Source organism: Narcine bancroftii, chromosome 6, assembly GCF_036971445.1.
Source record: "Narcine bancroftii isolate sNarBan1 chromosome 6, sNarBan1.hap1, whole genome shotgun sequence".
Classification (NCBI taxonomy): Eukaryota; Metazoa; Chordata; class Chondrichthyes; order Torpediniformes; family Narcinidae; genus Narcine; species Narcine bancroftii.
Genome location: NC_091474.1, coordinates 65,759,061 through 65,785,954, shown reverse-complemented (window position 1 = coordinate 65,785,954; position 26,894 = coordinate 65,759,061). Strand labels below are relative to the sequence as shown.

At 46.6% G+C, this 26,894-nt stretch overlaps 1 protein-coding gene and 1 long non-coding RNA gene across 5 annotated transcripts in view; both read right to left on the bottom strand.

The window, feature by feature from the left end:
* The window catches only part of arhgef10 (Rho guanine nucleotide exchange factor (GEF) 10), a 266,890-nt gene extending 255,833 nt beyond the window's left edge, over positions 1-11,057 (bottom strand). For 3 of the 4 annotated variants that reach the window (XM_069885202.1, XM_069885207.1, XM_069885208.1), the window contains exon 1: positions 10,897-11,057. The gene's annotated coding sequence lies outside the window, so the exon portion shown is untranslated. The remainder of the gene's footprint in view (positions 1-10,896) is intronic. The other variant, XM_069885206.1, reaches the window with a different exon arrangement.
* A 6,206-nt stretch (positions 11,058-17,263) lies between these two features.
* On the bottom strand, positions 17,264-24,455 carry LOC138736165 (uncharacterized). Its single transcript, XR_011340123.1, has 3 exons — positions 24,291-24,455; positions 23,265-23,342; positions 17,264-17,339 (listed from the first exon to the last, which is right to left on the bottom strand). It is a non-coding gene; the product is annotated as an uncharacterized lncRNA (long non-coding RNA).
* Positions 24,456-26,894: the final 2,439 nt, after the last annotated feature.

Below are 26,894 nucleotides of genomic sequence, written 5' to 3'. Positions count from 1 at the left end.
GCTCTTATACCCCTCTGAAAGACTGGAAATGGGTAGCTCTAGGACTTCTTTGCCATAGAGTCTTGTGCCTCTGAGGCACCTGGGAAGACCAAGCTACTTATGTACGAGTTGATCAGTCTCTCCAGCTTTTCCATGTTCGAGACTGGAAGTTCATACAGTTAGTGGCCACATGAGACGTGGAAAGAGCCCAAACTGCATACACCAGAGGTTCATCATGCCAGGTAGTGTGGTTCTGTTGATGGTCTTAAGGCCACAGATGGCATCCTTCCTGAGCTGATGGACCTGCTCTGCATCTTTGAGGGATGCGTTATACCACCGACCCAAGCTTTTCACTGGTTTCTCGAAGACTGTTGGAATTGTCTCATCGCCCATGTCGAATTGTTGGTCTATCAGCTTCCCCTGAGCCATGGAGATGCTTCTGAACTTGCTCGGCTTCATCTTCATTCCAGCCTGCTCGATGTTCTCTTGAAGCTTCCTCAACAGGCATGTGATACAAGCCTTGGTCGTGGTCAGTGCTGTGAAATCATGCATCTGTGCTCTGACAGGCGGCAGCCTCAAGCCTCGTCTCACGCGCTGCCCTCCAACCACCCATCAAGATGCTCTAGTGATCACCTCGATGGCCATGGTGAAGGCTAGCGGGGAGATGGTACAACCGGTCATGATTCCCACCAAGCTGTGGCATAGTTGGTTGTTGTCAAACATAGCTGGACATCCTGGACGTAGGCCTTAATGAGCCTTTTCAGGGCCACAAGGACCCTGAGGAAGCCAGAGGAGGTTATGAGGGACAAAGCCAAAAGCAAGGTCCAGGAACACCACACGAAGATCTGTTCTCTCCTTCTTGGCATCCTGGCTCTGATGCCAGATAGTGCGAGTATTGTTCCAGACAGCCCGAGATCCCTGCTTTCTGGATTGATGTATCAATCAGATGGTTCCTTTGCAGATATCTTGACAGCCTTTTTCATATTGAAGAAGATTTTGTCCTCAATGTTCAAGCGACTGATCTGGCAGAATTGGCTAATTTCTGATAAACTCTTTTCCTTTGGGATCAGGATTCCTCCGGCTCTCCGCCAGAATGTTGATATCTCCTGTTTACGCCATACCACCTGCATAAGCCTCCAGAGGAACCGCAGGACACCTGGTGCATTTTTGTAGAGCCTGTGTGGCACTCCATTGGGATCTGGGGCTCTAGGCACAATTTTCTTCACCTTGCTCCATCTAGGTGGGCTGATGTCAGGTTGGTGTTCCAGTGGAAGGACTGGTGGCACGACAGGTAGGATGGTGATCTCTTTGCGGTGTCAGTGGCCTGTGTGGAGCTTTTCCAGGTGATTTTCTAGTTCTGCCCTTGAGAGACCCACTCTTCTCCTCTCTAAAGAGGACCTTCACAAACTTGAAGGGATCTTTGTAGAAGCTTGTTCTTGTCCGCTCCTTCTACCTGCACTTCCTTACCAGGTGTTGCAAGCCTGCTCCAGATAGCTGCCTGCAAAAGGTTTATGCCTTCCATTTCCTTCTCTGTGGCCTTCCTCCATGGTTCCTTCAGCTGCCTCCTCTGCCTTCTGCCTCTTGGACCTTGTCAGTGCAGTGTTCTTCCGCCCCAAAGCTATAGATTAATTCCCCCATTCTTTCCAACTTCTACATGGTATTGCCTCTGATCATCTCTAAGATGTTGCAGAGGTCTCCAATGGCCTCCTCCAACCCCCTCGCAGGGGTTTTGCCAAGCGATCAACGGCTTTCTCCCCTGGATCTTCTTTTCCGTTGCCAGTCGAAATGGGCTGGGTTTATGTGGCTCTCCTGTGCCTTGCTCTTCCTCCGCTGGGGCAGGGGCATTGATGTCATGCAGACTTTGGGTTTTGTCCTGCTGCTGAACTTCAGTCGACTGACTTGACCTGCTTCTCAAAAAGTAGCTGTCGATGCAAGGTCCCTGTTGCCCCTCCATCGGAACCCAACCGGATCCCTGACCTACCTCAGAGGTAGTCAGGGAACCAAATTAAAATTACCTAGGTGACATGAAAATGGCCAACCTGCTTATTCTGGTGATGTCAGTGCTTGCGTGCATCACCGGGCAGCCAGCATCCGAACATCTGGCAGTACTTCCAGTGAGTACCTGGCAGGTCATCGCGGGGGCGGGATCCCCCTTAAATTGCCGGGTTGGCAACGCAATAGGTAGATCCCCCTGCAATTTGCGTGTTGGATCCCGCTGCTGCGGATAGCGAGCCGGCGGAAGCCCCAGTGGGGTCTGTTCCCTCCTGCCAGTCGTCTTCCATGCTGTCACAAGAAGGTGCAACATTCCAACTTTTTACTAACTTCTAAAGAATATTTTGAGTCAAAAGATTGCAATGCATGTGAAATTGAGAACACGACATACATGAACAAACTTTGAAAGTGTCTTGAATTATATTTTAAAACGTGGAACTTTGAATTAGTCTGATATTTATTCCTCTCACGCAAACTTTTTTCCCCTGTCCAGCAAAGTTGTTCAGTAGTAATTATGGCTAAGTCAACCACTAAAAATTCAACAATATCATACAACAAAATATTCTCAAAGTATTTTGCCACAGATTGATTAGTTCATGGACAGTCGAAGTTGATTTTTATTCGATTACACCTGCAGGAGCAACATATCACTCACTGGCAGCAAAGGATTCAGTTCAGACAGGATCAGGTTGGTGGATGATGCAACAGTAGTTGGCCTCATCGACAGTAATGAGTTGGCTTACAGAGAGGAGGCTGAAAGGCTCAAAACGGTGCAAGAACATTGTCTCAACGTGGACAAAGAAGATAATTGTCAACGTCAGGAGGATCAGGAGGATGAAGGTTGCCCACTCTCCACGACCCATCAATGGCCCTGCTGTGGACAGTAAAGTTCTTCAGTGTGCGTATTATGGACCCACAACACTTCATTGGTCAGGAAGGCACAGAAGCACCTACACATCCTAAGGTCAGTGAGGGGGTGGGGGGGGGGGGAAGGGAACCAGCCCACATCTTGACTGCTTTTTACAGGAGCACATTTGCAAGTGTTCTGTCTGCCTGCATCCATCTTTGTGAAGTTCGGTAGCAGCAAAGCATCAGATTAGGAGTTAATACAGAGGATCAACAAAGCGGCCATAAAGATCACTAGGGTCACCCTTTCCTCTACTGATGACATCCACCAGGAGCGTTGCTTAAATAGGGCTCAAAGAATTAGTGAGGACCCTTTTGGCTTCCAGCACACAGGATCTTTGATGCACTACCATCTGGAAGGAGGTATATCAAAATCAGAATTGCCAGGCTTCTTCCTGCAGACTGCCAGATAATTCTCAAATATTTATTTTAAATTATTTCTTTATGTATACAGGCTATTATGAGCTGTGTATTTTGTCACCATATTCCGGACGAGTGGTGTTTTGTTGGGTTGTACATGTACAGTCTGATGATAATGTACTTGATATCCACTAGACAGAGTTCACTGCCAGTCTCTGTGAGAAACAACAACATCCAAGATTCCTCTGTGGCAGTGGTTCTCAACTTTTTTCTTTCCACTGACATCCCACTTTAAGTAATCCCTATCCCATAGGTGCTCTGTGATTAGTAAGGGATTGCTCAAGGTGGGATGTGGGTGGAAAGAAAAAGTTTGAAAACCACTGTTTTAATCATCCCTCATTGACTCGTTATGTGCAGTTTCAGAACTCCAAAGGAAATGGGCCAATGACAATTTTACTCAAGTAAAATATTTAAGTAACAATTGGGAATCACTGAGTCTCTGTGGATTCATCTTTAGCACTCCCACAGCCACACAGACTTCAGTCCAAACCATCAGTAACTCGGGTCCTGGACTGGAACCTCCAACATGATTGGCATCCTTGGCACCCTCTCGCATCCCGCTTCCTGTATCTGGTATCCCTTCCACCACTCTCCAGCAATACACAGCCTGGTGTGAATCTCATTTGACCGCAGTCTCTAGCAGCCCTCAGCCCGCGTAGGTTCCTTGCCTTGAGTCATCAACAGCCTGTGTGATCCTCTGGTTCCCCGGAGTCCTGCAACCCCTCGTGGCTGCTGCTGTTCAGGGGCACAGCCATCTCGGGTCCAGACTCCACAGTCGCAGGATTTTAAATAAAAACCACTGTTGGCTCCTTTAACAGACTGTTTAAAGCCCGCACAGCAATCAGACTGGGCAGTTGGACTCCACTGGGGGAGCGCTGCGTCTCCGGTCCCCACTCACCGCGGGTCTGCACCAGTGTCAGTGTTCCAACCACAGCAGCTGGGGCAGCCAAGCCACTTCTTTCACTTGTTATCATTACAACTGCAATTCCAAACTCTTCTGGGGCTACATTCAGTTTGGAAGAACGAGAGAGGATCTCATAGGGACATATACAATTAAGAAAAGAATAAACAGATTGAGGCAGGAGAGTGAGACAAGAGCTTGGGTATTATTACGAGCCCAGAGGTCCCCAAAGCCCAACAGCAATAGATATTCACCAAGACAAATGGTTACTTAAACAAAAGTTAACCATATAACCACTTACAGCACAGAACAGGCCAGTTCGGTCCGACTAGTCCATGCCGTAACAAATCCCCACCCTCCTAGTCCCACTGACCAGCAGCCGCTCCATACCCCTCCAGTCCTTTCCTCTCCATGTAACTCTCCAGTCTTTCCTTAAATGTAACCAATGATCCCGCCTCAACCACGTCTGCTGGAAGCTCATTCCACATCCCTACCACCCTTTGCGTAAAGAAATTTCCCCTCATATTCTCCTTATAATTTTCCCCCTTCAATCTTAAACCATGCCCTCTAGTTTGAATCTCCCCCACTTAATTGAAAAAGCCTATCCACATTTACTCTGTCTGTCCCTTTTAAAATCTTAAACACCTCTATCAAGTCCCCCCTCAATCTTCTACGCTCCAGAGAAAAAAGCCCCAGTCTGCACAACCTTTCCCTGTAACTCAAACCTTGAAATCCTGTCAACATTCTCGTGAACCTTCTCTGCACTCTCTCTATTTTGTTTATATCTTTCCTATAATTTGGTGACCAAAACTGTACACAGTACTCCAAATTTGGCCTCACCAATGCCTTGTACAATTTCATCATAACCTCCCTTCTCTTGAATTCAATACTCCGATTTATGAAGGCCAACCTTCCTAATGCCTTCTTCACCACACCATCTACCTGAGTATCAGCCTTGAGGGTACTATTTACCACAACTCCTAAATCCCTTTGTTGCTCTGCACATCTCAATAGCCTACCGTTTAATGCATATGACCTATTTAGATTTGCCTTTCCAAAATGTAACACCTCACACTTATCTGTATTAAATTCCATCAGCCATTTCTCAGCCCACACCTCCAGCCTTCCTAAATCACCTTTTAATCTACGGTAATCTTCCTCACTGTCCACAACACCACCAATCTTTGTATCATCCGCAAACTTGCTTATCCAATTCTCCACCCCTACTTCCAGATCATTAATATGTATAACAAACAATAGTGGACCCAGGACCGATCCCTGAGGAACTCCACTAGTCACCGGCCTCCAATTGGACAAACAATTTTCTACCACTACTCTCTGACACTTCCCATCCAACCACTGCTGAATCCATTTCACTACCTCCTTATTTATACCTAATGCCACCTTTTTTCCTAACTTCCTGTGGGGAACTTTGTCAAAAGCTTTCTTCTTCTTTCTTCTTTGGCTTGGCTTCATGGACAAAGATTTATGGAGGGGTAATGTCCACGTCAGCTGCAGGCTCGTTTGTGGCTGACAAGTCCGATGCGGGACAGGCAGACACGGTTGCAGCGGTTGCAAGGGAAAATTGGTTGGTTGGGTGTTGGGTTTTTCCTCCTTTGTCTTTTGTCAGTGAGGTGGGCTCTGCGGTCTTCTTCAAAGGAGGTTGCTGCCCGCCGAACTGTGAGGCGCCAAGATGCACGGTTTGGAGAGCGGCTATGTCGATGTCAAGTCTGAGGAGTTCATGTGCGATGAGGGCAGACCGATGTTCAGGTCGGTGGCTGTCAGCCTTGTCTAGCATAGTTCTGATGTTCCAGCATGCTAGCTTGAGTTTGTGAGCATCTTTTGAGAGGGAGGATGTGGAAATGTCCTCGGGCCTGCGCAAAGGAGCTTTTAGGTGGAGTGCAGTGTGCGCAGTACTGGCCCCACCCTTTACACCCATGGTTCGTGTGCCGTGGCCAAGCAAGCTGGGATGTGGCAGCGAGGTCCCTGGGTCGTAGGTTTTATATCGGAGTGGCCTTCTCCTATGCAGGTTTCTTACCCGGGTTGGAGGGGCCTGCCTCCCCTCCTAGAGGGGCCTGCCTCCCCTCCTAGAGGGGCCTGCCTCCCCTCCTAGAGGGGCCTGCCTCCCCTCCTAGAGGGGCCTGCCTCCCCTCCTAGAGGGGCCTGCCTCCCCTCCTAGAGGGGCCTGCCTCCCCTCCTAGAGGGGCCTGCCTCCCCTCCTAGAGGGGCCTGCCTCCCCTCCTAGAGGGGCCTGCCTCCCCTCCTAGAGGGGCCTGCCTCCCCTCCTAGAGGGGCCTGCCTCCCCTCCTAGAGGGGCCTGCCTCCCCTCCTAGGTCGGACCATACCTGGTCGCAAATCACCTGTGGACATGGCCTATGTAAGTTTAATTGGGTTCTCTAACTACCTCTGAGGTAGGTCAGGGACCCGGTTGGATTTTGACGGGGTTGACCGAGTCACACCCTTTCTTACTGCTGCGTAACTGGGGTGTAAAATGTAAAAAGCGAGGGGGAGGCGGTGGCCCCGGCCTCGGTAGAGCGAAGCAGGCAGAGGCCCCGGTCTGGGCACAGAGAAGGAGGCGGCGGCCCCAGTCCGGGCACAGGGAATGCAGCGGCGGCCCCGGCCCCTGTCTGGGCAGAGGGTAGGTGGCGGTGGCCCCGGCCCCAGTCCGAGCAGAAGGTAGGTGGCGGCGGCCCTGATCTGGGCAAAAGCGAGGGGGAGGCAGCGGCCCGGGCCTCAGTAGAGCGAAGCAGGCGGAGGCCCCGGTCCGGGCAGAAGCAAGGGGGAGGCAGCCCAGATCGGGGCTGCCGCCTCCCCCTCGCTGTCAAAAGCTTTACTAAAGTCTAAATAGACAACATCCACAGCTTTCCCTTCATCAACCATTTTTGTTACCCCCTCAAAAAACTCAATCAGGTTTGTCAAGCATGATCTAGCCCTGACAAAACCATGCTGATTACTCCCTAGCAATCCCTGTACCTCCAAATATTTGCTTTTAATTATCTTTAAACATAAAAATAGAATCAAATTTTAACTTATCACTTAACTAACCTAACTTAACCCCCTTCTAGTTCTAAGAGCACATGTGTGTAAATTCAGAAAAGTTCTTTGATTCACAGTCCAATCTCGCTTCTCACTCCTCCACGTTCACTGGTTGCAGGCACAGAATTTAACATTTATAAAGTTCACCAGGCTTTGGTGCTTGGAAGGTAAATGGTTACTGCTCAGGAAGGTTCTTGTCGGTTTTCAGAGAGAAATTTGTTGTTCCAGGACATCCATAACTGATGTACTTCCATCAGCTACTTCAGTGTCTTGCTGACGAAACTTGCCCCTTCAGGGTTCTCCAAATGATAATCTTTCAGGTCACCACTGAGTTCCTTTTTGTTTCTCTTATTCCAAGTGAAACATTAGACAGCCAGTTCTCTCCTCTTGCATGAACCACGAGGGCTTTTACCAGGCCGTCTTCCAAAAGCCAGCTACTTCTGCTGGTTGTAATACTGTACAAGTGGTCTCTGTGTGTATTCTCTTTCTTTCTCTCTGACTCTCTCTGCTTGCAAAACCACATGACCCTCTTAGAACAGCAAGCTCTCTTCCAGACAGCAGTGGCTCTGGCATGCTCTTTCATCTGTTGCCTTTGGTAAACAACAATCCATTAGTGAAGTTTCTTGAGCACTCTTCAAAGCTCTTTCAAAAGGTTTGAGTAGACGATATGTTGAGCATAGGGCAGAGCTCCAGTATTTCAAATAAGATCTGTTTTAAAGTGTTTGTATGTGACCTACTCTAACAAACCTTTCCCAATTTATCTCCTAAAAACATATCTATATACTCTGTCACAGGACGTAGCCACAAGATTCGAGAGAGTAGATTTAGGACAGATAATGAGAAGGAACTGTTTTTCCCAGAAAGTGGTGAATCTGTGAAATTCTCTGCTTCATTAAATATATTTAAGCCATATTTTTGCACAGTAAGTGAATTAAGGGTTATTGGGAAAAAGGCAGGCTGGTGGAGCTGAGTCCGGGGCCAGACCAGCCCCTTTCACACTGCCAACCCTCCTAGGAAGCGGGAAGACTTACTGGGCATGCTGCACATGGGAGTCTTTCCCACTGTACCATGATTTACCTGGGTTAATCGGCAACCTGGCACTTGTGTCAGAGCCTGGTTGAATTCAATTCACCCTGGCAGGTTGGGACGTTGCACACCGCACAATTTCTGGGAAAGGACCCGTTAAATTACCTGGTTCAACCCACATGTAATCAGGAGTGAAAGGCAGCTATAGGCACAAGGAGTGCGGATGAACAAAGGGAGCTGGGAATTCAGATATATAATTCCCTGAAAGTGGCGTCACAGGTCGACAGGGCTGTAAAGAAAGCTTTAGGCATCTTGGCTTTCATAAATCAAAGTATTGAGTACAGGAGTTGGGATGTTATGGTGTGGTTGTATAAGACATTGGTGAAGCCAAATTTAGAGGATTGTGTGCAATTCTGGTCATCAAATTACAGGAAGGATATCAATAAGATTGAATGAGTGCAGAGAAGATTTTCTAGGATGTTGCCAGGTCTTCAGGAGTTGAGTTACAGGGAAAGAGTAAACAGGTTAGGGCTTTATTCCTTGGAGCTTAGAAGAATGAGGGGAAATTTGATAGAGGTTTACAAAATTATGAGAGGAATAGACAGAGTAAATGAGAGTAGGCTCTTTTCACTTAGATTAGGAGATTAGGAGAGATAAATAACAAGAGGACATGGCTTTAGAGTGAAAGGGGAAAGGTTTGGGGGAACTTCTTCACCCAGAGGGTGGTGGGAGTGTGAAACAAGCTGCCATCTGACAAGGTAAATGCGAGCTCACCCTCAAGTTTTAAGAATAAATTGGATGGATACATGGATGGGAGAGGTCTGGGATGGGTGCAGGTCAGTGGGACTAGTGAAATGATGTTTTGGCACAGACTAGAAGGGCCGAATGGCCTGTTTTCTGCAGTGCTCTATGGTGAAGTGTTTTTAACGAAAATTAGCTTACTTCATTTTGGACCTTCCACAATTAATTTGGCACATGAGGCACCATGATCACATGACAAACTATTCAAGAACATGTACCAGTGTGGCCCAGGGACATGGTTCTCTGTAGTGACCAAGGACCAGCTCCGCTTAATCCTCACAGCTGAAACCACACTGAGTATAGGCGTGACCACTTATGACGTGAATCATGCAAAGAGTTTTGCAGTTACTCCTCAGACACTGTTTCGATAATTATCACGCCTCAGAGCCAAAATACAACAGAGCACTATTTTAATTAATTTACCAAATTAGTGACGACTGCTTTTCACTCATTTCTTCTGGAATACAATTATACAAATTTTGGTGCAGTCGAACCAATGTCCTGCTGGATCTTTAAAAAGGTTGGTTCCAATGTATTAAAAGGGTAATTATTAAGCATTTATTCCAAAAATAACACCCCCGCTCATGAATTCAAAAATTCCAAACCTTCTTTTTAGCCAAATAGTGGAACTCCCCAGCAAACTAGTTTTGAACATTAGGAGCTACTTGTGCTACAAACTCCAGGTCTTCTAGACTGTGCCTTATATTGACCTTGTATAGACCAACACACTGGGTTCCTTGATCTACGCATAATCTGTAAGGTATTTAAAATGTTGGTTCCCGCAAAAATATTTCAGCAGAGGAGGAATAATGTGCTCTCGATTGGATACACAAGACTCCCCCCTGAAAAGCAACACTTGCCTGGAATACTGGACTTGCAAAGTTTTCAATACTTGAAAACCAATTCCCAAAAGGAAGCAAGGAAAGTTTGACAGTAAATTCGGACATTTTAGTTCCTTTAGTAGGCTGCTTTGCTCAGTGGAAACTGAAACGTCTGGACAAGACTCACCACAAACCTGCCAGCCCCCTCTCCCTCCCCCAACTTACCCCAGCTCCTCCCACATTCCCCCAACAGCTCCCTCATTCCCCATCTCTTTCAATTCTTCACCTCCTCCCTCATCCCCATCTCTTCCCACATTCCCCAACTCCACCCTCGTTCCTCCATCTCCTCCCTCGTTCCTCCATCTCCTCTTTCAATCCCTCACCTCCTCCCTCATCCCCCCAACTCCTTTCTCTTCCCCCATCTCCTCCCCCATTCCCCCAACTCCTCTTTCAATCCCTCCTTCCCCATCTCCTCTTTTCATTTCTCACCTCCTCCGTCATCCCCCCTCAACTCCTCCCTCATTCCCCCTTCTCCCCAGGCTTTTCCCTCCCTCTCCTCCACTGTCTTCAACCCTTCTCAATCTCTCTCCCCTCCCCTCTACCCCTTCCCTGTTCCCCTCCACCACTTTCTCCCGCCATCACCCTCTCCCCACTTTTTCCCTTTCTCTGTCCCTCATTTTCCCCCTCCCTCTCTCCCACTTTCCCCCTCCCTCTCTCCCACTTTCCCCCTCCCTCTCTCCCACTTTCCCCCTCCCTCTCTCCCACTTTCCCCCTCCCTCTCTCCCACTTTCCCCCTCCCTCTCTCCCACTTTCCCCCTCCCTCTCTCCCACTTTCCCCCTCCCTCTCTCCCACTTTCCCCCTCCCTCTCTCCCACTTTCCCCCTCCCTCTCTCCCTCGCAATGACATCTCGCCACTCCACTCCAAGTTGGAATGACAACTTGGGGTGTCCCGCTGCGGCCACTCAGCCCGGTCCCGCTGCACGAACTCGCACCAAATCTGTCGTTTCAACTCACGGAGTGCCCTTTCCCGCAAAGACAGCCGAGCCGAGGGCCAGCGTCACCCGGCGGCCGGCGCCGGCTGGATCACCCACATTCAGCGTCCGTTCCGCTGGCTGTAGCTCCGCTCTCCGGCCGCCGGCCGCCGCCCGCCCCGCTCCCCTTCGCTGATTGGCGTCAGCCGGACTCTCCCCTCCCTCCGCATCCGATTGGCTCACACGCGCATCAATCAGGCAGTAGATACATTCCGCTGGAGACATTCCAGGCGCCGGGGAGAAGGTTCGTTTTGGAGAGACCGAGTCGTCGTCGCTTGGAGTAAATGGGGCAACACCTGCCCCGTTCTGCGACATTGCTGCGGGAGGGGGAAGTGAACCTGCAGATTGGGTGAACTTTCCCCTCCCCTGCCGGATTAACCAAGTTATTTTTATACAAGATTGTTTTTTTGTAGCAGCATCACAGTGCAAGAAAATGTCAAAGTGAGGCCGTGCCTTCGGTTCACTGATCATTCAGGAATCTGATGGCAGCGGGGAAGAAGCCGCCCTTGTGCCGCTGAGCGCTGGTCTTTAAGCTCCTGTAACTTTCCCCCAATGGTAGCAGAGTGAAGAGGGCACGGCCTGAGTGGTGGGGGTCTTTGAAGATAGAGGCTGCTTTTTGAAAACGTCGCCTCATGTCAATGTCCTCGATGGAGTCAAGTCTGGTGCCTGTGATGCCACAGGCCAAGTTAACAACTCTCAGGTGTTCCTTCTTGTCCCGAGCGTTGGCACTTCCACACCAGAGAGTGATGCAACAAGCCAGAATGCTCTCCACGGTACACCTGTAGAAGTTTACAAGAGACTTTGGTGACAGACTGAATCTCCTCAGACATCTCACAAAGTATAACCACTGGCCAGCTTTCTCCACGATGGCATCGACATGGAGGCTCCAGCCCAGATCCTTGGAGATGTTGACAGCCAGAAATTTGAAGTTCTTGACCCTTTCCACTGCTGAGCTCTTGATGAGGACTGAGTCGTATTCCTCTGACTTCCTCTCAAAGTCCACAATCATCATGCACTTAATGTCACCAAAACAAAAGAGCTGAATGTGGACATCAGGAAGGGAAAGCCAGAGGTGTACGATTCAGTGAGGGGGATTATTGAGGGATCGGAGGTGAAGAGGGTGAGCAGATTTAAATTCTTGTGAGTCACTATCTCAGAGAACCTTTCCTAGACCCAATACACCAATGGCATCGTGAAGAAAGCACGTCAGCGCCTCTACTTCCTCAGGGGTTTGCAGAGTGTGGTACCCACCTGTTTCAAACAGGCATCAATCATATCAGTGCCCAAGAAGAGTGCAGTAATCTGCCTTAAATACTATCGACCAGTAGCACTTACATTAACAGTGATGACGTGTTTTGAAAGGCGGATGTTGAAGCACATTAGCTGCTGTCTGAGTGGTGATATGAATATGTTCCAGATTGCCTGTCATAGCAACAGGTCTTAATTAAGGACAATGTCCACTTGTCCACTCTATTGATCATTTTTTCTCTTTTCTGTGTGCTGTGTAGTTTTTTTTTGCACGACCAATAAGTAGTCATTCTGCCACGGCCACAGGAAAAGGGATCTCAGGGTTGTATGTGATGTCTTTCAGATTTATTGTCAGAGTGCTTACATGACATCACATACAACCCTGAGATTCTTTTCTCCTGCGGGCAAAGCAGAATCACCTATTACTGGTCGTGCAAAAATTAAACTGTTCACAGCGTGAACATGTAAACAAACAAAGAACTGTAAACAGATAACGAAAGTAACAAACTGCGCAATACAGAAAGAACAAAAGAAAATCAATAAAATGCACAAGTCAGAATCCTTAAATGAGTCCCTGATTTGGTTTGTTGTTGAGGAGTCTGATGGTGGAAGGGGAGCAGCTGTTCCTGAACCTGGTGGTGCGAGTCTTGTGGCACCAATACCTCTTTCCTGACGGCAGCACCGAGAACAGAGCACGTGCTGGGTGGTGTGGATCCTTGATAATTGCAGCTGCTCTCCGACGGCAGCATTCCCTGTACATGTTCTCGATAGTGGGAAGGGTTTTGACTGAGATGTTCTGGGCTGTGTCCACTACCTTTTTGGAGGGCTTTACGCTCAGGGGTATTGGTGTCCCCATAACAGACCTTGATACAGCCGGTCAGCACACTTTCCACTACACCTCTGTAGAAATTTGCCTGGGTTTCAGGTGTCATACTGAACCTTTGCAACCCCCTGAGGAAGTAGAGGCAATGACGTGCTTTCTTCGCGATGCTATTAGTGTGTTGGGTCCAGGTAAGATTCTCCAAGATAGTGACTCCCAAGAACTTAAATTTGCTCCCCCTCTCCACCTCTGATCCCTCAATGATCACTAGATTGTACATCTCTGTCTTTCCTTTCCAGAAGTCAACAATCAACTCCTTAGTTTTGGTGATATTGAGTGCAAGGTTGTTGGAGCACCATTCAGCCAAGTTTAAAATCTTCATCCTGTACGCTGACTCATCCCATTCCTTTATATGACCCACTATTGTGGTATTGTCGGTGAATTTGTAGATGGTGTTATTGTTGTACTGAGCCACACAGTCATAGGTGTAAAGTGAGTAGAGCAGGGGGCTAAGAACACAGCCCTATGGTGCTCCAGTACTGATGGAGATTGTAAAGGTTCTGTGAGAACTGACCCCAGGGTAGATGGAGGGCTGTAAGAAAAAAAGGGCCCGGTGGAGGTTAGGGGCTGTACCAGTCAGAGGGCCTGACCATCTGGCGTGACTGCCGTGGTGCCGGGATTGGGGTCGCTGGAGTTGTGACACCGGCAGGTTCGTCGGGTGCGGCCACTGCTTCGCTCAATTCCCCAATGGCATTGTCGACAGTCTGGCCTGAGCTGGTGGGGTGGTGCTGGTCCCTCTTCAAGCACATGACCTAGGGGAGAAGGATTTGGGGGAGGTTGAGTTGGAAGCACTGCTGGACCTGATCCGTCTTGGGCTAGGTCCCTTACCGAGACTGTCCTTCCGCCCGTCCGGGTACTCAATGTTGGCATAATGCGGGTTTGCATGGAGTAGAGTCACTCGGTCAACCAAGGGGTCATTCTTTGAGTACTGGACGTGGCGTCATAGGAGGACCGGCCTGGGAACCGTGAGCCATGCCGGTATGGTTGTTCCTAGCCAGACCAGGTCATTCTGGACTGGTCGACCTACATGTGATATGCTACAGTCTATAGTTAATAAAAGCCTTGGTTTGGATCAACAAGCCTTTGGTTCTTTCGACGCGCTCTACAATTATTGTCATGTAATACTATAGTTATAATTTAACATACATGAAATTCTTTAATTTGTATACCATCAGGAAGACAGAAGAAGTTCTTACAAATCCTCACTGATTGTGGTCTGGAAGTGAGAAAATACATGATCCAATAACACAGTGAGGTATTAACTCCCAGGCCTTGGAATTTGCTGATCAGTTTTGAGCAAATTGTATAAAATGCCAAACTGTAGTCGATAAAGAGCATTCTGATGTATGCATCTTTGCTGTCCAGGTGTTCCAGGGCTTTGTGTAGAGCCAGTGATATGGCATCTGCTGTAGACCTGTTGCTATGATAGGCGAAGTGGAATGGATCCATGTCACCAGTCAGACAGGAGCTGATCAGCTTCATCACCAGCCTCAAAACACTTCATCACTGTTTGATGTAAGTGCTACTGGTTGATAGTCGTTAAGGCAGGTTACTGCACTCTTCTTGGGCACCAGTATGATTGACGCCTGTTCGAAACAGGTGGGTACCACTCCCTGTTGCAGTGAGATATTGAAGATATCTGTGAATACCTTGGTAAGTTGGTCAGCGCCGATCTTTAATACTCAGCCGGGTACTCCATCCGGGCCAGATGCTTTCCTCGGATTCACTCTCCTGAAGGCAGCAGGCACGTCATCCTCAGATACGGACAGGGTGGGATTGTCAGAGGACGTGAGGATGAAGAGGTTCCCTGTTGCTGTCGTGTATGTACTCTGACAAAAAAATCTAAATTTGAATCTCCTTGGTTTTACTAACGTTGAGTGCAAGGTTATTGACATGACACCACTGAAGTAGCGGATCAGTCTCCCTCCTGTACACTTCCTCATTGCCATTAGTGATTCTTCTGACAACTGTGGAGCCATTGGCAAATTTTCAGATAGCATTTTTAATTTTGCCTGGCCACACAGACGTGGGTGCATAGAGCAGTGGGCTAAGCATGCATCCCTGGGTGCATTTGTGTTGATCGTCAGTGAGGAGGAGATGTTTTCCAATTGGTACTGACTGTGGTCTTCCGATGAGAAAGTCAAGGATGCAGTTGCGGAGGGCAGGGTGTAGAGAGCCAGGATTTGGAGCTTGCAGGCCAGCACTGAGGGAATAATGGAGATGAAGGCTGAACTGTAGACGATGAAGGGCAGCCGTAAATATGAGTTGCTGTTTTGTAAGTCCAGTTGAGTTATACAAACCTACCTTGATAAAGGGCCCAGGCCTGAAACGGTGGCTTCTTTGCCTCCTATGGATGCTGCAGGACCTGCTGAATTTCCCCAGCACTTTTGTGTATTAACTGCAATCCATAGAACATTACAGCACAGAAACAGGCCTCTTTGGCCCTTCTAGTCTGTGCCAAACCATTTATTCTTGCCTTGTCCCATGTTCTCTTGTTTATATCTCACCTACCCTCAATGGAAAAAACCTGTCGATCAAATCTCCCCTTATTCTTCTACACTCCAGGGAATAAAGTCCTAATCTGTTTAATCTTTCCCTATAACTCAATTCTTGAAGACCAGGCAACATCCTAGTAAATCTTCTCTGGACTCTTTCCATCTTATTGATATCTTTCCTGTAGTTAAGTGACACATATTTTGGCCTCACCAATGCCTTATACAACTTTAACATATACTGATTTATGAAGGCCAATATGCCAAAAGCTCCCTATCCATTATGTCTCTGTATTTCTAGATCCCTCTGTTCTACTGCGGCTCAGACACCGGCCACTTTGGCCCCTCTAGTCTGTGCTGAACCACTTTTTCTTGTCTAGTCCCACTGACCTGCACTCAATCCATAGCCCTCCATACCTCTCCCATCCATATACCTATCCAAATTTCCCTTAAATTTTAAAATTGAGCCTATATTTAGGACTTCAGCTGGAAGCTCGTTCCACACCCCGACCACTCTCTGAGTGAAGACGTTCCCCCTCATGTTTCCCCTAAACTTTTCCCCTTTCACCCTTAACCCATGTTGTTTGAACCTCACCTACCCTCAGTGGAAAAAGCCTATCTACATTTACTCTGTCTATCCCCTCATAATTTTAAATACCCCTCATCACTCATCATACATCTATGCTCAAGGGAATAAAGTCCTATCCTGTTTACCCTTTCCCTGTAACTCAGTCCCTGAAGTCTGAGCAACATCCTAGTAATTCTCTGAACTCTCTCTGTCTTATTGATATCTTTTCTGTTGTTAGGCGACCAAAACTGCACACAATACTCCAAAATGGGCTCCATCAAAGTTTTATACAACTTTACCATGACATCACAACTCCTGTACTCAGTACTCTGATTTATGAAGGCCAATATGCCAAAAACTCTCTTTACCACCCTATTCACCAGTGATGCCACTTTCAGGGAGTTGTGTATCTTATTCCCAGATCCCTCTGTTCCACCTCACTCCTCAGTGACCGACCATTTACCATGTATGTCCTTTCTTGGTTTGTCCTTCCAAAATGCAACACCTCACACTTGTCTGCATTAAATTCTATTTGCCAGTTTTCAGCCCACTTTACCAGCTGGTCCACATTCCTCTGCAAGCTCTGAAAACCTCCTTTGCTGTCCACAGTGTCATCTGCAAATTTACTAATGTGATTTACCACATTATCATCCAGATCATTGATATGAATGACAAACAACACTGAGGCACACCACTAGTCATAGACCTGCAGTCTGAGAAGCAATCATTCAGAATTCGATACCCTTAGGTGCCAGGATTGTTTATATTGGGGAAATTAGCAGAGATATGACCTAAAATGAGGCTGTCAAAATATCAATTGGATTTTGTTAAATTCACTTCAGTGATGGCCAGGAAATGCATACCCATTTCTTGGAAATCTGATTCCCAACTGAGTCTGCCTCACTAGGTCAAAAATGCAGAGCTGGAGAAGATTACGTCGATCCTCAGAAATTGTTACAACGTGTTTTTAAGAACATGGATCCTGTTTTAATATACACAACCTTTGCTGATTCTCCCCTCCGGTCTCCAATACCATCTCCAGTATCGCTAGCGATGTCTATGTCAAGGGAGGAAGGAAGCTCGGAATGAATCATGTATTGTTTCATCTTTATGTAATTAATGCTTTTGGAAAACAGATGATTTTATCACTTCAGCAGTATTACCTCTTTTTCTTTTTCCCTTTGATGGAGAGGGATCTTTTTCTTTTTTTCTCTTTTTTTTTTCTGTTTCCTACTTTTCTTTTAAGGAAAAAAAAATTAAATTAAAAAGCAGTCATCCACCATGACTCTCCGGCTTCTCCCGTCCAGCCATTGTTGAATCCAGTTTGCTAATTCACCATGAATATCGAGCATCTGAACCTTCCTCCCAATGTAGGTCCTTACTAAAGTCCACGTAGACAACATCCACAGCCTTTCTTTTATCAATGCTCCTGGTAACCTCCTTGAAAAACTCTATAGGGTTGGTTAAGCACGACCTACCATGCACAAAGCCATGTTGATTATCCCCAATCAGTTTCTGGCTCTCCAAATAATTGTATATCCGATCTCTTAGAACACCTTCCAATAATTGTCTTACTACTGATGTCAGGCTCATCGGCCTATAGTTTCCAGGGTTACTTTTGGAGCCTTTTTTAAACAATGGAACAGCGTGAGCAACCCTCCAATCCTCTGGTCGTCGCGAAGGACATGTTAAATATTTAAGTCAGAGCCCCTGCGATTTCTACACTAGCCTCTCTCAAGGTTCGAGGGAATATATTGTCAGGCCCTGGGGATTTATCTACCGTTATTTGCTTTAAAACAGCAAGTCCTTCCTCCTCTTTAAACTTTCTAGGTTCCATGACCTCACTACTTGTTTTCCTTACTTTCCACAACTCTGTGCCCTTTTCCTTAGTGAATACTGATTGAAAAAAAAACATTTATGATCTCCCCCATCTCTTTTGGCTCTATACAAAGCCGACCACTCTTATCTTCAAGGGGACCAATTTTGTCCCTTACTGTCCTTTTGCTCTTAAATATACCTGGAGAAACCCTTAGGATTTTCCTTCACATTGTCTGCCAAATCAACCTCATGTCTTCTTTTAGCCTTCATGATTTCTTTGCATTTGCCTTCTTCACCACCAACTCAACATGCAACTCTATACTCTCAACATTTCACCTTTGAAGGTCCTCTACTTTACCTTGCACATCCTTGCCCCAAAACAACATCCCAATCCACGCATTCTAGATCCTTTCTCATTTCCTCAAAATTGGCCTTTCTCCAATTTAAAATCTCAACCCGTGGCCCAGACCTATCCTTCTCCATAATTAATGAAACTAATGGCATTATGATCATTTGACCCAAAATGTTCCCCTACACATACTTCTTTCACGTGCCCTAATAGGAGATCCAGTATTGGACTCTCTCTAGTTGGTACCTCTGTATATTGATTTAGAAAACTTTCCTGAACACTTATGACAAACTCCAACTCTTTTTACAGGATGGACATCCCAGTCAATATGTGGAAATTTAAAATCCCCTACTATCACAACCTTATGTTTCCTGCAAGTATCTGCTGCCCTCAATCTCTGTGCCTGCCCTTTCCCGATCTTCCCTCCCCCCACCACCTGTTTATTTTGGAGCCTGCCCATGCCTGAAATGTTGGTGACATAACTTTGCCTCCTTTGGACGCTGCAGGACCTGCTGACTTTCTCTAGCTCTTTTGTGTATTAACTACAATCACGGTGTCGGCAGATTTTCACACCTTGGTTAATCATAAACCTATCAATCTCTGTCTTCAATACACCCAATGACCTGACCTCCACATTCACCTGTGGCAACAAATTCCACAGATTTAGCACCCTGAAGAAATTCCTGTGTATCCTGAAGTTGTGCCCTCTTGTCCAAGACTCTCCCACCTTTCTACATCTACTCTGTCCATGCTTTTCAACGTTCAAAATATTACATAAGATCCACCCCTCATTCTCCTAAATTCCAACAACTACAGGCCAAGAGCTGTTAAACACTCCTCATACGATAACACTTCCATTCTCAGGATTATCCTTGTGAACTGTGTAAGGTAAAAACATCATGAGATGGGACCGGAGAAGGAGTCACCCAGTACTAAGGAGTAACAGAATGCAGATGTGACCTTGTACACTCAAGATAAGCTTTGCACTAACAAGAATGATGTGCAGCAGACTAACAGAGAAGGATAGCAATGGTTTATTCATTGGACAATGTAATGGTATGATAATTTACTAAGTACGTATCCTGAGGTGTAAAAAAACACCACTTGCTGATAACGGCAGAATGCGCCTTCTCCAACTAACACTGTTACAATCCGGTAATAAAGAACAAAGAACCTTGATTTTGACTCAGTCTGGTGTCTGACTCACTCATTCATGAACAAAGCAGACCTAACAACTGTCTTTGAACCTTCTCCAACATCAGCACATCTTTTCTTAAATGAGGAAGCACAACTGCTCACAATACTCCAAGTGAGGTCTCACCAGTGCCTTATAAAGCCTCAACATCACATCTCTGCTCTTATATTCTATTCCTCTTGAAATGAAAGCATTTCCATTTGCCTTCTTCACCACCAACTCAACATGCAAGTCTATTTTCAGGCAATCCTGCACAAGGAATCCCAGGTCTCTTTGCATCTGAGTATTTTCATTTTTCTCCCCATTTAATAAATAGTCTGCCCACTTATTTTTTCTACCAAAGTGCATGACCGTACAGTTTTCGACATTTTATTTGCCATTTCTCTGCCTGTTGTGTGTGGAGGAAACAGGGCCTCCCTGCCTGTCTGGAATATTGTGGATTGCAGGTGGTCACGTGTCCCCTCCATCTGAAACTTATTCGTTAGTCACATCACCTGTCAATTAGTGCACAGCTTGGCGTTGGCTAATTTAAATCACCTAGAGTCATTACTGGTTAGAAGCACAGAATATAACACCAATGCACAGCACAGTCTCTCTCTCTCTCTCTTTGTCTTGTGGTCCAAGCTCCGGATATCGCTCCACACCAGATCGCTACCGTGGACATTGCTGGAAGTGTCGTGGGTAAGAGGTGTACCACATGACTGAGTTATTTAGTCACCACCGCATGCCCCAACCTCAGAGGGGTGGTCTTGCCCCTCTTGCAACCAGGAAGCCCTTACCTCCTGTAGGGATTGGAGTACACAAAGCAGGGAGAACCTGCTCAAGTTTGCAGGGCTGAGGCAAAGTTCGGCAACATTATCCTGCCAGTGACTCACAGAGATATGCAGACACTCTGAAGGAAGCATTGTAGGGGGGGGGGGGGGGGAAATCCCGTGTTGGTGGAGCATCCTGTCTGCCACCCACTCTGACCTGGAACAGCCTCCCCTCTGATCCTCTCTCACTGGAGGTGGCCCCTGACTAATCTATCTTTTGAACTCTCCCAATGCCCCTCCCCACCTCCACAGGAAAAGACTACCCTTCAATCTGTTCCTCTTCTCGATTTGAGGGTCTACGAAATGCTCATCAAAACTGATTTCAGCCAGCAACTCACAAGAAACACGTCACTTATTATGCAAAGAACTCTCAGCAAGACAGGCGAGAGATGTTGCCACGGAAACCTAAACCTCAACATTGGACATCCCATCGCATCTTTTGTTATGTGCATTCAGGGTTCAGCCTTTGTAGTGGACCTTTTTGTTGTGCTTTTCTCGTTTTTAATCACCCTGAACTGTAGTAATAATGTCTTTAAGCTCACTCTGGGAATTGGAGTTACAGTTCACTGTTTCAAAGTTACAGATTATGAGTGTCAGAGATCAAACACTGGAAAGAAACGCTGTATATATTTTGTTCCCACTCAACAATGACAGCATTGCCCCGGCCCTCCCATTAACAGAAGCAAATACCTCATGGGGTGGGGGCTTCAGGAGCTTTGATTTCAAGCCAACTTTCAGCCCTGACTTCTCCTGGCTATCATTAAAGGGATTCAATAAAGGCACGTGTCCCACAGTCTTTGCCCTCACCCAAGTGACACGGCATTATTGAGAGCTCTGCTATACAGATCCTTGGATTAATTTTGTTGAAAATGCCAAATGTCATTTCATACTTGTTTATATTTATTTCAAATGATTTCTGTATGTATATAGCGCGCATGTGATTTTTGTGCTGAGTTGAGGTTTTGTCTTGTTGTACATGTACAGTTAGATAACAAATTTGAGTGAGGCTTTTTTTTGTTATATAATCCACTCGTGAAATTGTGACAATCATTAACTGGAACGTTCATGATTTTACAAAAGCTATCCGTGGAGGAAATCCTGTTATACGACTACAGCCTCTCTGAGACGTGGAGACTAAAGCAAATCTTCCATCACTTTCAAGCTCAGTCCTCCGAGGAATACCTGACTGCATCACCCTTTTACTTTTGAACTTTCTCTTTTGCTGGAAATAAATCCTGATGAATTACTCTTAGAACAAAAGGATAGTCACAGAGCCAGACAGCGTGGAAACAGGCCCCTCGGCCCAACTAGTCCTCCACACTAGTCCCACCTGCCTGCGTTTGGCCCATATCCCCCTAAACCCAACATATCCGTCCAATCTTTTTTTCTTAAATAATTCCTGAACCATTTCCATACACCTGCCCTGTGCAAAACAAAGTTACCCCTCAGGTTTCTATTGAATCTTCCCCCGCTTCCCTCTCAACTTAAACCGATGTCCTTTGCTCTGGGCATTCACCTGATCCATTGATTCTGTACACCTCTCTGAGACCACCCCTCATTCTCCTGTGCTGCAAGGCTGCTCAACGTCTCCCTCTAACTCAGCCCCCCACTTCCCCCCCCCCCAAGTCCTGGCAACATCCCTTTTGTTTGACGATTTTATTTAAGATTTTCTAACACGAGCAATTTTCAGTCTTATCAGTATCAATGTTAACGGCATCAGCATTGAGTACAGTTTACCCCTGTCAATTCCATATAAATATCTCTGCAGGGCTCAAGCTCTTTCCATCCCCTCCTTCTCCGCCTCCCCCACCTTCAATATTAACCACATTTAATGAACCACAATTATGCATTACACTAAAGACACTCGCAACAAAGGCATGAAACGTGTTGAGGTTTATTTGGGGGGGGGGGGGTCAGAGCTCAGGCTGCTTTCTTTTCTTGACTTTGCCCAGTTGGGATGAGATAGACCCTCCACCTCCCCACCCCACCCAGCATCTGAGGAGCAGACAGGGAAGGCAGGGTGACGGTCATGCTCCTGTGGAATTTAAGTATGGTTACCAAATTCCTTTTTTGAAAGTATCGTATTTTTTTTCCCTTAAGTTGTAAGTGATCTTCTCCAGGGGAACACATTTTTGCATTTCCGTGCTCCAGTGCGGAATGCTCAGGCAGGAGTCAGACTTCCAGGGGACTGCTGTGCACTTCCTGGCCACTGCCAATACGATCATTATGGATTGAAATTGGAGTTTGGACAGCTTCACTGTACGTCTTATGTCCATTATATTTCCTGGCAACATTCTCATAAATATCCTCTGCACCTTCTCCAGTGTGACAATATCTTTCCTGCAGCACAGTGATCAAAACTGAACACAAATGGGGCCTCTTTAACATTTTATACAACTGCAACATGACCTCCCACCTTCTAAACTCAATGCTCTAATGAAGACCAATGCGCCAAAAGCCTTTTTTCACCATCATATGCCACATTCAAAATACCATCCTATTAGATCCCTCCTGTGAAGGTCCTACCCATATTACACCTCCTGAAACGCAACACCTCACATTTCTCTGCAATAAATTCCAACAACTATTCCTCTGCTCAGCTGCCCAACCAATCAGGATCCTTCCCCCTTATTCTGAGAATGGAGACTGAAGGCCTTTCACCAGGCCACAGGATACAGCTGAGAAGAACCAGCCAGGGGGGGCGGGATCCGAGAAGGGTACCAATAGTGAGCAGGGGCTCTCGAAAGGCCTCGGGAGCTGGGGTCACCGCTGCAATGGACAGGAGGCCGTGCAGCTGCAGAGGCCAATCCATGGACACTCGATGTCTCAGAAGGGACAGTCTTTCGCTTCTCTTTCATTGGTCAGGGCTTCGGGCAAGCGGTGCCGCCTTGTGTGTCTTTACGGTAGGCAAAAACTGACAAATTTTGTGTATTATAACATTCTGTGTATCTGCACATGATAACAAAGGAGTTGGGGATGAAAGTCACACCTGATGGAGGTCAGGCTCGAAATGTTGGTCTCCCTTTACGTCCCATGAACTGCTGAGTTTCCTCACTGTGTTTTGTGTCTGAAATTAAAGGAATCATGATTCAGCCTCTGCATGAGAAAGGAGCACTGATTAAGTGTATCAAAAATGTGCATAAATCTGATTGAACCACGGTGGAGGCACGAGAGACTGCATTTGCTGGAATCTGGAACGAAGGAGCTGGTGCAGAAACTTATGAAGGGTCAGGCAGGTCTCTGGCCTTTCATCGCCGCCTGGTGGCTAATGTGTGACATGATTATACCACCCATCAGCAGCAGGCATAGCTGTGACCAACTCCATTTTGATAATGATGACGTTTATTGCCACAAATGTACCATCGCACCAACATTCTTACTTGCAGGAGCCAAACAGATACTTGGTAAAAATATAAAAAAAACAACTGCAATTTACTCATGAATCTGCAGGGGCCATCTACTGCGTCCTGTGCTTCTGTTGGGACCTTCTCAACGTCGGAGAGGCTGGACGCAGACTGGGAGATCGCTTCGTTGAGCACCTTTGCCCTGTCTGCTACAATAGCATTGACCTCCCAGTGACCAACCATTTCAATTGGCGCCCTGTTCCCACACCGACGAGTCTGTCCATGGCCTCATGCACTGCCGAACTGAGCCACTTGCAAATTGGAGGAACACCACCTAACGTTCTGTCCGGGCACTCTCCAATGAGATAGCATTAATGCTGACTTCTCCAGTTTCTGTTAACCCTGTCTCTCACTTTCCCCCTCCCTCTTTCTCCTTCCTCTAGCTCCCCTCCCCTGTCCATCTCTATTCAGCTATACCTTTGCACCACAACTGTCCAGCTTTTTTCTCTTCTGCACACCCAGCCAAATCCACCTGTGATGTTTTGGCTGTTGGCCTGTGCTTCTCCCCCTGCCCCTTCTTCCCTCCTCCCGCTACCTTTTTATTCAGACACATGCCTGTTTTTTGCTCATGCCTTGACGAAGAGCTCAAGCCCGAAGCCATGGCTATGTACCTTTGCTTCCTATGGATGTTGTGGGTCCTGCTGAGTGCTCCACGACTTTTCTCTATTAAACTACAATCTCAGCGCCTGCAAACTTTCTCGTTGAACTGCAATTAAATCATGGAGATAATAAATACGAAACATGGATAATTAATATTAAGTTACCATCGAGCAAGGAGAGAAAAATGACTTTAATAGTGCAGACAGTCCTTTCGTGGTGTTGGAGCAGCCCGATTAGTGTAACAAGAGAAGCTGCTGTTGGTCTTGAGGTGCTGGTCTTGAGGCGTCTGCTCAAAGGTAGAAGTGTCTGCCTACTTGAAGCAGTGCCTCACACCGATGTCTGCAATGGGCGCAAGGTCAGAGCCTGTGATTATCACGAGGGTTTCACGTTCCTTGAACAATAGAAACTTCAAATTTAAAATTAACAATCCATGCGAATACCGAACATCATTACTCCTGAAAAGCTCCAACCTCACACTGTAGCCCATACCCTATAATCCCATCTTTCCCAACCAGAGGTGGTTTCCGTCTGATCTGTTAGTTTCCCTAAAAAGGCCAGGAGGGGCATCGATGTGCAGAGCCAGAGATCGTAAATGAATATTTTGTGAATGTGTTCACTGTGGATCAGGGTAAGCTGGAATGGGAGGAGAGTGAAGACAGCAAGTCTGCATCTGGAGTGAAGAGGAGTTAGCAGTCTTAGATGATATAAAGGTGGATAAATCTCCAGGTCCAGACCAGGTGGACAGACACCAGCACATTACGATAAAGCAGAAATTGTTGGGGTCATGACAGGCTCGTCGTTGAGGACAGAAGTTCTGGAGGACTGGAAGATGGCAAATGTGGGGTTACTATTTAAAAAGGGCTGCAAGATTAATCTGGGTAACTCCAGACCTGTTAGCCCGATGTTAGTGGTAGGGAAATTGCTGAAGAGGGTTCTGAGAGAGAGAGAGAGAGAGAGAGAGAGAGAGAGAAACTATCTATAGTATTTAGATGGCCTCGGGAAACAATTAGAAGAGCCAGTATGGATTTTGTGCGGGAAATTGTGTTGCATGAACTTGCTGGAATTTCTTGAAGGTGTGACAAAGAGGGTAGACGAAGGCAAGGGAGTTGGTGTTATTTAGGTCAATTTTAGGAAGGTGTTTGATAATGTCCCATATGGTAGGTCGGTGTGGAAGGTTAGGGCCCATAGGATAGGAGGCTCAGCTTCCCATGCACAGCAAATTCATAGAGGGAATGGCACTGGTTAGTCCACCCCAGAAGTAACAGGAATCATTGTTACAATGAGAAACTAAAAAGCTTGCCCAATCAAAGATGGCACGATTGCCGGGGCACCTCGTGCAATGCTGTTAAAGTGCCAGAAAATGGCTGCTGTCTAAGGAGTTTGTACATTCTCCCCATTTCATCCAGGCGCTCCAGTTTCCTCCCATGTTCCAAAGGAGTACAGTAGATGAATTGGTCACGTGGGCTCATGTGTCAGAAGGGCATGTTACCGTGCTGTATCTCTAAATTAAATTAAACAAAAACTTCTCATTCATTATCTTCACTAAGCACAAGGCAAGTTACAAATCCAAACCAGTGATAGGGTCAAACTTTTGGAAACTGGTCAAGAAGAGATAAGAGTAACATCCCCTCCATAATGGTGAACTGTAATATTAATGATTGCTGCAGAAACACAGTTGGGTGTGCATTTGCACTGCCGGGACTTGGGTAATTATCACAGGCCTTCCCCCCCCCCCCCCCCGTGACTCCAATGTCAACATCTCATTGGCAATTCACTGAAACTTTAAATTAACAGATGTACAAACACTTGCTATTACAGGCCACAGACTGGATTTTCAGGAAATCAACAATGTTAAGGATGTAAGATGCCCTTGTGTCAAAGAGAAACACAAAAATCGCAGATGCTGGGACTTGGAGCAGACAGAGAGCTGCCGGAGGGAAATAAAAACTATGAAATGCTGGAGAAGCTCAGCAGGTCAAACAGCGCCCGTTATGCAGGAAAGGTGAAGATACAGAACCCGGTGTTTAGGGCCAGAGCCCTTCATCAAGCCCAAAATGTCGGTTCTGTATCCTCGCCTTCGCTACGTAAAGGGCAGTTTGACCTGCTGAGCTTCTCCAGCATTTTGTGGTTTCAGAATCAGAATCAGGATTTATTGTCATGAACAAGTCATGAAATTCGGTGTTTTGCGGCTGGATCACAGTGCAAACACTTATATTATAACCATCTTACAACATTACTATAAAAAAATAAATAGCGCACGAAAAGTAAGGCCGTGTCTTTGGTTCATTGATCATTCAGGAATCTGAGGGCAGCGGGGAAGAAGCTGTCCTGGTGTCACTGAGTGCTCGTCTTTAGGCTCCTGTACCTTTTCCCCTAGGGTAGCAGAGGGAAGAGGGCGACCACTTCAACCACGGCATCTACAAAATTTTGTGATTTACCGGGAGAGAAATGGTCAGTCAACGTTTCCTTACCTCGATAAAGGGTCCAAAATATTGACTTATCATTTCTCTCCACTGATGCCACCTGACCCGCAGAAACCCCTCCAGAAACTTGATTGTTTGAACAGCTATATCAAGACAGATAAATAAACACTAAATTGAAAAATTTACAACATC